General features: G+C 39.2%; 1 long non-coding RNA gene across 2 annotated transcripts in view; it reads right to left on the reverse strand.

The window, feature by feature from the left end:
• LOC141513800 (uncharacterized) overlaps positions 1–15,248 on the reverse strand; it is a 94,051-nt gene that overhangs the window by 54,259 nt on the left and 24,544 nt on the right. The gene's annotated exons all lie outside the window — the stretch shown is intronic.

Genomic DNA, 15,248 nt, shown 5'->3' on the forward strand with positions numbered 1-15,248 from the left:
GAAAGATATCCAGAGAAAGAAGTTTGTACAAAGACCAAAGACTATTACCTTTAATTTTTTTAAAAAAAAAGTTATCTTATTATGCAATTTTACTATCTCTATACTTTATTTTTCTTCCTTAAGAATATGATTTCTCAGGGCAGCTAGGTGGCACAGTGGATAGAACACCAGCCCTGGAGTAAGGAGTACTGGAGCTCAAATCCTGCCTCAGACACTTAATAATTACCTAGCTGTGTAGCCTTGGGCAAGCTGCTTAACCCCACTGCCTTGTCAAAAAAAAAAAAAAAGGAAATGAAGAATATGATTTCTCTCTCATCACACTCAACTTGGATCAATGTATATACCATGGAAACAATGTAAAGACTAACAGACTGCCTTCTGTGGGGGGGCGGGGGGAAGCAAGATTAGGGAAAGAATTGTAAAACTCAAATAAAATCCTTTTATTTAAAATAAAATAAAATAAGAGAGGGGCAGCTAGGTGGCGCAGTGGATAAAGCACCAGCCCTGGAGTCAAGAGTACCTGAGTTCAAATTTGACCTCGGACAACTTAATAATTACCTAGCTATGTAGCCTTGGGCAAGCCACTTTAACCCATTGCCTTGCAAAAAACCTGAGATAAGATAAAATAAAATAAAATAAAATAAGAGAAAAAGAAAAGCAGGCAACCTCTGCCTGGGCTCCCTTTCAACTCTAAGATTTCATGATTCTATAACAAGCACCAGTAGTCATTCAATAGAACAGTGTGAAGGGAACAGTGTGAAGAACAAAGGCAGTTAGGTGGCACAGTGAACACTTCAGACCCTTCAACTCACTATCTGTGTGACCTTGTGCAAATCACTTTAATCCCGATTACCATGAATCTGAGGCCAACTCCAGTTTTCGGGATTCATATCTGATTACTGGATCCAGATGGCTCTGGAGGAGAAAGTGAGGTTGGTGACTTAGCATAGTACCCCCCTCATTCAAATCCAGTTCACTTGCTTGTCATGGCATCACCTCCCTGATGTCAGTCTCCTTCAGAAACAAAGGACAAGCACCCTCAAAAAGTAAAAGCAAAGTCTGTGATCCATACAGGTAGATTCAGACAAGCCAAGACTTAATGTATCCCTACCCCTTCCAGCAATACAGGTAAATAGAGACAAACTATCCCAGGTCAGATTGTTTTTACCCCACCACCCAAATCTCCACCCACCTTAAAGCAGCTTGGGCCCTGCCCCACCCCCTGGTCCACCCCCTCAGACTCAACAGTCATAGGGAGGTAGACTGACCCCACCCAGATTTCTTGGAACCTACTAGGAGTGGTTGCTGATTCTTCAAATTTAGGAATAATATGGAGAAGTGGGCTCACTCTCTTTTTGCCCACCAAAGGAGCACAAGGTGATCTACTCCTTATTCTTCATTCCTTTCTGCCTCTTCCCCAACCCAACTTGAAGTTAATGGGATATTGACCCATTATTCAGGCAATGCTCCCTATAAAGGATAGGGCAATCCAGAGAAAGTAGGGTGGAGAGGGAGAGAGAGAGAGAGAGAGAAGAGAGACTTGTCTCCTAACTTGAGGAAGCTCCCTTTCCAAGGGAGCAGGATACAAAATACATGAACATGTAAACTCCTTGCCAGGAGGGATTGTTGCATTACTTGTATCCCCTAAGTCCAGCACATTGCAGTATTAACCTAATAAATATATGTATACTGTATGATTATTTGACAAAAAACAGAGATAATGTGGTGTACTGGGAAGAGTGTGAGATTTGGAATCAGTTGTTCAGTTATTTCCAGTCATATTTTATTCTTCATGACCCCATTTGGGGTTTTCTTGGCAAAGATATTGGAGTGGTTTGCCATTTCCTTCTACCTCATTTTACAGATGAAGAAACTGAGGCAAACAAAGTTGAGTGACTTGCCCAGAGTTACATAGTTAGTAAGTATATAAGGTTGAATTTGAACTCAGGTCTTCCTGACTTCAACTGCTCTATCTACTACACCACCTGTCACTTGTCCCACCCCACCACCACTACCACCCCCCAGAGTAAAAAGACTTGGGTTCAAATGCCAACTCTGCCACTTACTATCTATGTGACCCTGGTTAAGTCATTCTTTGGGGTTCAGTTTCCTTGTTTATAAATTGAGCATGGGGTGGATCTAGAATGAACTGTAAATTTCCTTCCTAAATCTATGGTCTTGTGATGGGGGAAATAGTCCCTGCCCTCAGGGAGCTCCCAGACTGATGAAGGAGACAAAGCATATACATGAACACAACACATTGCCAGCCATCATAATCACATACACACACACACACATACACAACATACACACACACACACACACACACACACACACACACTAAAAAGTGAAGTCATTGCTGTATCCTACCCATTACTAGACAATGATATGTAAATGGAGCATACATTTCTGAGTCTCTAGAGGGAAAAAGAACAAACCCACCAAAGTATGATTCAGGGCCCCACTGGCTGTATTTACACAGCTTTTACTTTGGAAAAACATGCCTGTGGACACATGGGGTGCGGTTGATTCTTCCTTGATACCTCAGGATGTGTGTAAGGGTAACCCCACAGTACCCCTCCCTGCCGCTCCTGAGGTCTGAGAGAACATTCCACTCTCATCCACTCATTGTGTGCCATCTTCAGGTTGGGACATGCAGGCATTTCCTCCATCAGGTCTGGGGATACCCAAAGTCAGGCTCTAGTACATGGTACCCTTGCTGGAAACCCCCCACCAGGGCTGAACCAAGCAGAGGCAACTTGCTTCAGTGTGCTCCACAGGGTGAGGTTTGCAGGGAGTGGGGACCAGTCCAGGTCCTATCTCTGCCAATAACACTCTGGGTAATCTTGGGTAAGTCACTTCCCCCCTCTCTTAGGACTTCAGTCTCCTGCTTGGAGGGCCTAGGATCAGATGGCCTCTTAGGTATCTCTGATTCATCATACCACACAACATGCAAATAATAGTAAAGGACTAAAACCCCTCTTTCTTGAGTCTCCCCATTCAAGCTGTTCTCATTACTCTGGGCAGCCTAGAACTTGAAGGAAATTTTTGAAACCTTTCTCTTTTCTGATTGCCAGCTTTTATTCCTAGATGGCATTTGCCCAAAGACCTTGGAGGAAACCTTCCCTTTTGTATCCTTTCTTTGGAAATGGGAGAAGAAAGAATATGTGGCCAGGGACCCATGAAGCCAAGTTGGGAGTATGTTAAGAGTTGTATTCAATCACCTCTAAGATGAGACTTCTATTTCTCCCTGACCCTGTCCTGAGAAATCTAAGTCAAATCAACAATATGCAAGATGGCACCTGGGATACAGAGAGAATCATGAGAAAATTCCTGCCCTCAAGAAGCTTACATTTTAATGGAGGAAAGTAATTAAAAACACAATATAGACAAAGTAATTTTGTATGGAATGAAGCAGCACTTATTGCCAAAAATATCCACAGCTATAAAGCTGGAAAAGTCCTTAATAACCAGTGACTTCAATCCCTCATTTTATGAAAGGCGAAACTGAGGCATAGAGTCCTCCACCCTGAATAGGCTGAGATTCAAACCTAAATATGTACTCCAGACCCAGGGCTCTTGTATTATACCACACTGTTTGCTTCAGAATATAAAGAACAGCATATTCAAAAGTCCAAGATGGAAAATGACATGTTGTGTGTGAGGAACAGTAAAGAGGCCAGTTTGAGTGGAACCTCTAATTATGTAAAGGAGGGAGAATAATAAGAAATCAATCTAGAAGGGTAGACTGAAACCAGATTGTGAAATGCTTTAAATGTCAAAGGAGCTCATTTGTTGTTATTTTTAAAGTTTTTATTGTAGAAGCAATAATGAATCACTGAATCTTTTTGATTAGGGGAGTAACATGATCAGGTATGAAGGTAGTTTGGAGGATGGAGAAAGTGAGGGCAGGAAAACCAATTAAGAGGCCATTGTAATAATCCAACTGAAAAGACTGAGATGAACTAAGATGGTGGCTGGTTGAATTGGCAGAAAAGGTCACATGTGAGAAATGAATAAGTAGAATTGATAGGACTTAACAACTGGTTGGATATAGGTATCAAGGAAAAAGAAATCCTTACATATCACTCCAGGGTTATAAAGCTTGGAAAATGGAAGCCTGATCATACCACCAAAAGAAATGGAGAAGTTTAAAGGATTAAGTTTGGGGGTGCAGAGAAGCAATATATAGACACAAATGCATCAAAGTATGGATTGATTCTCTGCTCTTGTGGTAATTTTGACCTAACAATCAACACCAAGAAAACACAGGTGCTCCATTAGTAAGCATCACACCATCCATATGTAGAACTATTGATTACAGCAAATAGAGAAATTTTGAATTCTGTGGATAGGTTCACTTACCTTGGCAATGTACTTTCCAGGGAGATATACATTGATAATGAGGTTGACACACAATTTGCCAGAGCTAGCTTGGTGTTTGGAGGTTCCAAAGGAAAGCATGGGAGAGAAGAGATTTTAGACTGACTACCAAACTGAATGTCTACAGAACCATTGTGCTGACCTCATTGTTATATGCCTGTGAAATCTGGACAGTTTACCAGTGCCATGCCAGGAAATGAAATCGTTTCCATCTGAATTGTCTTGGGAAAATTCTGAAAATCATCTGGCAAAATAAGGTACTGGACACTGAAGTACTTTCTCCAATTAAACTGTCAAACATTCAAACTCTACTACAGAGAGTGCAACTACAATGAGCTGGTCATGTTGTTTGATTGCCAAATGTATGCTAGCCAAAAAGACTATTTTGTGAAGAATTAATACAAGGCAAGCACTCTCATGTGGTCAGAAAAAGTGATACAAGGACACTCTCGAGATCTCTTTTAAAAACTTTGGAACGGGGCAGCTAGGTGGCACAGTGGATAGAGCACCAGCCCTGGAGTGAGGAGTACCTGAGTTCAAATGTGACCTCAGACACTTAATAATTACCCAACTGTGTGGCCTTGGGTAAGTCACTTAACCCCACTGCCTTGCAAAATAAAAAAAAAAAAAGAATGAAGAATAACCAATCAACACACATGTTCCTATCTAGAACATATATGTTTTGTTCTCATGATATTTGTGCTCAACCTGTGGTAGAATATTCCAAGCTCATATTGGTCTGATCATCCATAGTCACACACACTTGTCTATAACACAGTGATGTCTATAACATAGTGATGTCAGTTTGATCTTTCTCAAGAATGAAAAATAACAGGGCGGCTAGGTAGCGCAGTGAATAGAGCACTGGCCCTGGAGTCAGGAGTACCTGAGTTCAAATCTGGCCTCAGACACTTAATAATTACCTAGCTGTGTGGCCTTGGGCAAGCCACTTAACCCCACTGCCTTGCAAAATAAAAAAAAAAAAAAGAATGAAGAATAACCAATCAACACACATGTTCCTATCTAGAACATATATGTTTTGTACATGTATATGGTGTCTCAAATATTATATGCAGCATTATATGTAAGTCTATGTATGCATGTATGCATACATATACAAAATTAAGCTTTTATTAGCTTAAAACTGATATGCTTCAAACCTGCACTAAGACTTTGGGGATGTGAGTGTGAATATGTGTGTGTGTGTGTGTGTGTGTGTGTGTGTGTGTGTATACACATGCTTGTATACACCTGTGTGTCTAGAAATAAGTCTATGTGTCTGTGTGTATATGCATATTTGGGAGTCATCTACATAGAAAAGACAATGACACTGTGAAAGATCACCAAGAAAAAGATTACAGAGAAATAAGAAAGGAAGATCCATTTTAGAGCTTTGGGAAATACATACTCTTGGAGTGCAGGATATGGATAAAGATCCAGCAAAGGAGACTGAAAAGGAACAGGAGGGTAGGAGATCCTAGTCATCACCATAGTCATCACCATAGTAGCTAACATTTATGGAGAACTTCAATGCTTATAAAACACTTTACATGTATTATCTTTTTTCATTCTCCTAGCTCTTCAAGGGAGGTGTTACTCCCATCTTTATTTTACAGCTGATGAAACTGAGGCTGAGAGAGAGAGAGGAAGAGACTTGCCCAAAATCACCCAGTTATTAAGTGTCTGACACAGGACTCAAACTTGTTTGTCCCTGTCTTCAAATCTGACACTATTGCCATTAGGTCATCTAGCTCCTGTGGAGTCCAAGGACAAATTGATCATTTAGGGAAGGAGTTTGGGAGTTGTTCAATAGTGTTGAGAGTTAAAGAAAGCTCATGTAAAATGAGAATTGAGCAAAGGTCATTCATTGGATGGAAAAGCAAAGACAATTTTGTTAGCATTGGAAAGAGAAAGTTCAATTGAATGATAGGATAAGAAAACAGACTGCAAAGGATTGAGAAATGAATGAGAAAAATGGTGGCACTGAGAATAGATAACCTTTTCTGGGCTATTTTCTAGGAGTTTGTCTATTAAAGGAAGAAGATATGTGTGATATTTTCTTGAAGAAATGTCAAGTTGTTTATGAGTAGGTGAGACCCAAACATTCATAGGTGACAGTTGAGTGACAGGTAGATAAGGTAAGATTAAAGAAGAAAAATGAAAATCATTGATAGAAACAAGAGAAAAGGAGGACAAGTGAGGTAGTTAGCTCTGAAAAGGACATTACATACTTACCTTTCCATTAAAGACTGAAGCAAAAGAAGAGAAAATGGAAGAGAGTGATAAAAAGGGATCTTGAAATATGGCACGGGGAGAAGAGGGAGTTCATGATGAACAGGACTTACTAATAATTCTCCCAGAGGTAAGGGAAATAAGGAAATGTGGGATTAATTTGGGATTAGAATGGAAGAACTCTGAAGAATGCTACCATTCCATGACTCAAAGAGGTTGACCTGAGTCTGCTAACAGATACTGGTGGTGCTTCTCACTAATCTGATATATGACCTCTCAAGTACCTGTCAATACCTTTAATTTAATTAGTTTTAGTTTAATACTATTAAACTAGTATTAATAATATTTAGAACCATTATAATGTACTGGAATTTTCATAATAATATGATTACTAATAGTCTTATCAGTAATACTAATGAGTTTCAAACTATTGTGCCATAAGAAATTATGAAGGTATGATTTCAGAGAAATCTGGGAAGACTTGAACTGAAGAGAATGAAGTGAGCAGAACTAGGAGAACCACTTGTATAATAACATTATAGCAAAGATAAACAACCTTGAAAGACTTGGCAATTGTGAACAACATAATAACCAATCACAAATCCAGAGGACTCATGATGAAGCATTCTGTCCATCTCCTAAGAGAAAGGTGATAGATTCAGCATACAAAGACTTTAAGACAAGACCAATGCAGGAATTACTTTTGCTTGACCATACATACATGTTTGTCATAGAAGATTTGTTTTTCTTGTATTCTCAGTGGGGAGAAGGAAGAACAAGGGGAAAAGACTGAAGACAAGAAAAATATTTTAATTGAATTAAATTAAAAATTTTAATAGATTAAATGAGTTCAGGTTTGAGATGATGAATCAAATTAGGATTGTAAGAGAAAATACTGTCAGAAGCCCCATTTATGCCATCTAAGACTTGGAAATCAAAGAGCTTCTTTGTCCCAAATCTTGGAAAGATATGAAGCAGGAAGTCTGAGCACCATATTTTCTATAATGGCTCCATAAATCCTGGACATTTTAGGGTGGGTCCTCAGCTTCTTGATACTGGAAGAGGAAATAAACACATTTTCTTCCTTGGCTCAGACAAAGGAATAGCCTGTCAAATAGTGCCCTGACTCAAATAGCCCTCAACATCAAAGACAAGAAACTACCTGGGTTAGTGCCTATTTCTATTCCAAGGGTAAACATTTAATTATTAACTTAATAGGGGAGGTGGAGATAAAAGATCAATATACCCTCAACAGACTTTTACTTTGATCTATTAACATTTTCTCTATCACTTTCTTAGGTCTAGACAATCAGCAAAACAATCAATTAAACCCTGATTTATCACCTTTGCCAATTTCTGTGGTGTAAAAGCTCACCCTGAAAATTTAACAGTTGGCTCTTGAACTCCATCTCTGTCTGAAGGAAGGTGGGCTTGAACTGGCTTATACCAATGGAGAAAGAAAGGTAGAAGGTGTATATACTCTTGTCTTTCAAGTAGAGCTCCAGCTCCCCAAGGGTTTAGGCTTACCTGTCATTAAGGGGTAAGGACAGTTACTGAATAAGGAACTTCCTGGTGAGGAAATGAATGCCTTTGAACTATGCTAATCTGTACTTTCCCTCTAATTCATTGCCTAAATTGCATAGATCAATAAGAGGTTAAGTGACTTGCCCAAGGTCATGGTATCAGAGGCAGGACTTGAACCAGAATCTTCCTTACTTCTGGGATATCTCCTTATCTACTGTGCACATTATTTTTCATACCTTTTCCACAGTAAGCACTTTGTTGAATGGACAGTTACTAACTGGGAAGGGTGCTAAATGTGTGGATGCCTGGGTGGGAGTTAAGGTGGGGTGAAGTTGAAGAAGGAGGACAGAGAACTGATGCTTGGGAATCACAGCTCCCAGTTCCTAAGTTCACTGTCCTTCTTGCAGTGCTGATTAGAATCCCAAGGATAACAATCAGAATTCAGCCTTGAATTATAAATCCATGGATATAGAACTGGAACAGACTTTAGAAGTCTTATAGAGACCCTTCTTTGTTTTGTAGATGAGGAAACTGAGATCAATAGCGATGAAGTGACTTGCCCCAGGTCACACACTGAGCAGCAAAACCAGGATTCAGACTCAGATTTTAGAACTGCAAATCTAGTATTCCCTCCTCAATGATATAGATTCCTTTTACCACCACCACCACCATCTCTACTGTGAGGACTCTTTCAGTCCCAGAAATCTTGCCTTTGACTCAAAGCCTTCTCCTTTCCCAACCCTATGAACCTTTACTGACCTCCAAAGTCAATGCTTCTTAACCCTTCCTCCCTATGAGCCAACATGTTAATGAGGGTTCAGATCATGCCCAATTTCCTTTTTTTCCTTTATTTCTTGCCTGATTCTGGCATCCATCCTCTCTTTCCCTTCCACCCTGTTTACACATTCCAGGCCACTAGAGTGTGGTTTCTAGGGTTTATTTTTAAGGGAAAAGAAATTATGCAAATTCAGAAACAATACAGTGGGATAAGGTAATTTTCAAGAAAAGTATAAAATTCTCGAGTCTCAGACTGAGTGGTATTTTAACTTCCTAACTTGATCTTTCTAATATCTAGCTTTAATAAAATACTTCAAGATTTGCAAAGAGTTTTAGGGACATTATATCATTTTATCCTTATAAGAATCCTGGGAGGTAGGTACTATTGGTAAACCTCATTTTACAGATGAGGGAACTGAGGTAGGCAAAGGTTAAATGATTTCCCCAAGGTCACATAGTAAGTACCTGAAGTCATATTTGAATTCAGATCTACTTGATATGAGGTAGCTAGGTAGCTTGTGGATAGAGCCTGGAATCAGTAAGACCCAAGTTCACATCTAGCCTCAGATCTTTACTATCAGATCCTTGCCTGTGTGACCCTGGGCAAGTCACTTAAACTGTTTGACTCAGTTTCCCATCTGTTAAATGTGCTAGAGAAGGAAATGACAAGCCATTCAAGTATCTTTGCCAAGAAAATCTAAATGTTATCATGAAGACTGAAACAACTAAACAGTCTCCCTTGACTCTAATGCCTTTCCCATTGTTGTTTATCCTTCATTTAGAAGAGGATCAATGAGATCATCACCGAATGAGTCTTTACTTGCTGATGAATTGAATTTAAGTGAGACAGAGTTGGGCAAAACTATCAACATTTCTCTTTCCTCCTGAATCATCCAAGACCATTGTTGTTTATATGTTGTCTCCCTGTTAAACTAAACATTCTTAAAGGAGTAGGGACTGTTTTCCATCTTTCTTTATATCCTCAGTGCTTAGCACAGGGCCCCACACATAATGTGTTTTAATGAATAAGCAGTTGACTAAAAACTGACAAAGAAGTCATCTGAAAAATTTACCTCCCAAAAATCCCTTTTCCATGAGAAATAACTTCTTTTTTTTTTCTTTTTTGTGAAGCAAAGGGTTAAATGATTTGCCCAAGGTCACACAGATATCTTAAGAGTCTGAGGTCAGAAGGGCAGCTAGGTGGGGCAGTGGATAGAGCACTGGCCCTGGAGTCAGGAGTACCTGAGTTCAAATCTGACCTCAGACACTTAATAATTACCTAGCTGTGTGGCCTTGGGCAAAACACTTAACCCATTGCCTTGCAAAAACTAAAAAAAAAAAAAAAAAAAAAAAAAAAAGTCTGAGGTCACATTTGAACTCTGATCCTCCTCCAGGGCCAGTGCTCTAATCCACCATACCACCTCATGAGAAATCACTTCCAACCTAACTCCTATTTTAGGGAGGGGAATATCTAATCTACTTTCAGGGGAAAACACAGTCCTTATTCTCAAGGAGGTGCCAATGCCATGCTGATCATAGGTTTAGTCCATATGAAGTTCTAGAAATTCTCAACCAAATTCATACTCATAATTGAGAATCAGTTGCCCCAGAGCAACTGTACATCTCCCCCACAGGGTTTGAAGGTGCTTCTGTGAAGTCAGGATCATTCTTCTCTAAAGTCACCAGCTGAAGCCCACATTCCAATGTTTTCTTTCTGAGAGCAACAGTCAATTAGTTAGCATCTCCCTTGTATTATAGTTATACTCTGATGAACAGTACCTTAAAATTACTTAATGAATTAATATCAATTCCCTTTTTACAATTAGATATTTGTTAAAATGTTATTATAAAAGAAACAATACAAACATTTGATTCCCTGCCCCACTCAGCATTTAGGGGTTACATTTTCCCTTATGTTACTTAAGTCTCTAAAAAGAATGGGTTTAGATGTAAAGCAATTTCAAAAAAGTATTTGCCCTACCAAAACCATTTCCAAATGCAACATAGCAACTGAAAGAGCTGAATCTCAGCTACCCTTGGACTAGGTCAATCAGGTCTTCAAGGCCTCCACAAATCATAGTATAGACTCTTCTTCCTGGACTTGTGACACTCAACATTCTGAGCTTTCAAAGTTCACAGAGATGTAAGCATCTCCAACACTTCTTTATCCAATATGGGGGGAAAATAGATATAACAGAGAGAATCAACAGCAATGTATTGCTCACAACCTTCCATAGTGATCATCAGAGTGATGATCCAGGTGGGACCATAAAGGCCCAATACCCCAGAGCAGATCTTGCCTCTTCAACTCAAACACAAATAGGCAGGACAGTTACTGTCTTTTAAATGTACTTGCACTCAGTACACTTGAAAACCAGTAATCAAACAAAGGGACTCTTTTTTTTTTCGAGGTTCCTTTATTATGTTTTTTATAAAAGAAAGGTTTATTTATTTTGTATTTTATAACTTTCCCCCAATCTTACTTCCCTCCCCCACTCCCCACAGAAGGCAATTTGCCAGTCTTTACATTGTTTCCATGGTATACATTGATCTAAGTTGAATGTGATAAGGGAGAAATTATATCCTTAAGGAAGAAAAATAAAGTATAAGAGAAAGCAAAATTACATAATAAGATAACATTGGGGGTTTTTGTTGTGTTTTTTTTTTCTAATTGAAGGTAATAGTCTTTGGTCTTTGTTGAAACTCCACAATTCTTTCTCTGGATACAAATGGTATTCTCCATCAAAGATGCACCAAAATTGTGCCTGATTGTTGCACTGATGGAATGAGCAAGTTCATCAAGTTGGATCATCACCCCCATGTTGCTATTAGGGTGTACAATGTTTTTCTGGTTCTGCTCATCTCATTCAGCATCAGTTCATGCAAATCCCTCCAGGCTTCCCTGAATTCCCATCCCTCCTGGTTTCTAATAGAACAATAGTGTTCCATGACATACATATACCACAGTTTGCTAAACCATTCCCCAATTGAAGGACATTCACTTAATTTCCAATTCTTTGCCACCACAAACAGGGCTGCTATGAATATTTTTGTACAAGTGATGTTTTCCCTTTTTCATAATCTCTTCAGGTTATTGACCCAGTAGTAGTATTACTGGATCAAAGGGTATTCATACTTTTTGTTGCCCTTTGGGAGTAATTCCAAATTGCTCTCCAGAAAGGCTGGATGAGTTCACAGCTCCATCAACAATGTATTAGTGTCCCAGATATCCCACATCCCTTCCAACACTGATCATTGTCCTTTCTGGTCATATTGGTCAATCTGAGAGGTATGAGGTGGTACCTTAGAGATGCTTTAATTTGCATTTCTCATATGATTTCCTCATCTGTAATTGCCTTTGCATATCCTTTGACCATTTGTCAATTGGGGAATGACTTGTTTTTTTAAAAAATTTGACTCAGTTCTTTGTATATTTTAGAAATGAGTCAAAAGGGACTTTTCTTAAGGTGGTATATCTTCAAGAGTGTAGGACAAACAATAGACTGAAAGCAATCTGAATGTCTGGACATGCTCTATATCATGGAGCAGGGCTCTTCAATTACATACCATCACTCCTTCCTAGAAGAAGTCTCATCAGCATCTCTCAGTTACACTGGCCCAAGGCAAACAAAGCAAATCTGTTCTAGGGATAGGGTTCCATTAGCTAGAATTCCTTCAGATTTAAAGTTAAAAAGGACCTCAAGTGGCGGCTAGGTGGCGCAGTGGATAGAGCACTGAGCACCAGCCCTGGAGTCAAGAGTACCTGAGTTCAAATCCGGTCTCAGACACTTAAAAATTACCTAGCTGTGTGGCCTTGGGCAAGCCACTTAACCCCGTTTGCCTTGAAAAAAACAAAAAAACAAAAAAAAAGGGACTTCAGAGGATCAATCTCCTTATAAATGAGGGAACTGAGACCCAGAGAGCTGAAGTAATTTGCCCAGTATCACAAAGGTAAGTAAAAGTGGCAGACCTATGACTCAAACCCAAAGCCTCTCAGGCAATATCTTTGATCTAATTCTAGGGAAGGAGATGATAAGAGAGAATAGATGGCATGGACATCCAAAGTGAATTAAGTCGATTTAACAGGAGAGAATCTTTAAAAGGTTGAGTCTGGAACAGAAGTTCTAGAAGAAGAATAGGAAAAAATTAAGTTCCCTCATCCATCCATCCATTCATTCATTCAAATATTTATTAAACATCATTATGTTGGAAATGAGGGGAGTTAGGAGAAGAAAACAAAAATGTTTAGATAAAAGTCTTTTTCCTCAGATAATGTAACAGTCTTGGAGAAAGAGAGGAGAAAAGATTAGAAAAATAAAACAGACATAACTTTAAAGCAATCATTTAAGTGCTCTAGAGAGGGACAAATATGAGAATTAGGAAGGGCATTGCCCAATGAGGATTTAAGGAAAACTTCTTAGAGTCTTGAATAGGACTTTAAAAGACCAATTAGGGTAAAGACGGAAGAGAAGACATTTCAAGCCTTGAACTAAGTAAGGGAAATGGCATATCCTGAAAACATGAGTGCATAGTAAACCCAGTCCTAGAAGTGCCTACTGATGTGGAATTAAGGAAACCCAGATCTCCAGATCAGAGCATTCTTTAGAGTATGGTCCTAATAAAGGTAGCAGGATGGTTCAGTGATCTCAGACATCTGGCCTCACACCCTTAGCTGTGTGACTGAGCAAATTACTTAAAAATACTTGCCTTGGTTTCCTCATCTGTAAATTGAACTGGAGAAGGAAATAACAAACCTTTCTAGTATCTTTGCCAAGAATATCTCAATTGGGATCATGAACAGCCAGAGAGAGAGAGAGAGAGAGAGAGAGACAGAGACAGAGACAGAGACAGAGACAGAGACAGAGACAGACAGAGACAGAGAGACAGAGAGAGAGATTGTTATCTCCCTCATTAGATTGTAAATTCCTTGAGGACAGGGATTGTCTTTTGTCTTGTTTTAATTCCCCTTGCATTTAGTGTAGGGGCTAGTAAATAGCAGTTGCTTAATCAATATTTATTGAATGAATGAATAAATTCTGTTCAGTTGATTTTCTGAATGGTACTTTACATTTATCACCATTAGATTTCATTTCATTAAATTCAGCCTATATTCCAGACTGCTGAAAATTTTTAATATTCCTATTCTATCAAAAACATATAACAAACTGCACCAGACTTTCAGGATACCCTAGATCAGTTATTTCTTCCCATTTTGTGTCATCTACAAATCTAATAATCATGTCATCTATAAATCATATAAACCAAAACACCTCCAGGAAGAGAGTCACCTACTCTTGTCTCTAATGGAGACATCTCTGCCCTCCAAGGCAGTTCTTGTTAAGTACCTAAAAGAAGGAATCAGAGAAGTTCCCTGTTCCCCCTTTGTCTGAACTGTTCCTTACCTCTAGTCTCCCCCCACCTCCAGTGTTCCTCCAGGGACCTGCCAAATTAATCTTCCTAAGGCACAGTTCTGATGATGTTAGTACATTGCTTAAAAGTTCCAAGTGGCTCTTTTTTGACTCTGGGATAAACTACAAACTTCTCAGACTAATAATTGTCCCCATTTCCATCCCCATCCTCATTCCCCCAATTCCAAACTACTTTTTCAGCCTTCATTCACATATTCTCTCCTTCACATGATTTGTTCTCCATACAAATGGAACTACCAGTGTCTCCAGAATATGCCATCTTCTCAGGACCTATCCTATCTATCTATATTTTTTTTAAAAAAAGCTGTCCCCCTATTTACTACCTGTTAGATCAGAGAATGATGGACAAACAGCAGCAAACCTCCCTAGTCCTTAGGTTGTCCTTGCGCAAAATGAATCTTCTCCAGCACATTGCCCCCTCAGGCAACCTCCTTGTCTTTAATCGTGTCTCTACCTGCTTCCCTGATGCCTTCAAAACACACATTCAAGTCTCTCTCATCCTTAAAAAAAAATTTAAAAAAACCTTGCTCCTTAGCATTCCCACTAGGTATTATTTTCTCTTCTTTCTCACCTCATCTCCTTGCAAAAGTTTTCTCTAATCATTGCCCTTACATCTTCTGCTCTCTTTCATTTCTTACAACCTGACTTCCATCTTCTTCACTCAATTAAAATTGCCCTCTTCCAAAAGACCAGTGTTGTTGTTCAATCATGTCTGACTCCTTTGGGTTTTTTTGGCGAAGATTTCTAGTTCGTTCTCTAGTTCATTTACAGGTGAGGAAACCAAGGCAAACAGGGTTAAGTGACTTGCCCAGGGTCACACAGCTAGAAAGTATCTGAGGTCAGATGTGAACTTAGGAAGGTTAGTCTGACCTCACGTCAAGTATTCTATCCACCATGACATCT

The sequence above is a fragment of the Macrotis lagotis genome, chromosome 2, assembly GCF_037893015.1.
Source record: "Macrotis lagotis isolate mMagLag1 chromosome 2, bilby.v1.9.chrom.fasta, whole genome shotgun sequence".
In the NCBI taxonomy this organism is placed as follows: Eukaryota; Metazoa; Chordata; class Mammalia; order Peramelemorphia; family Peramelidae; genus Macrotis; species Macrotis lagotis.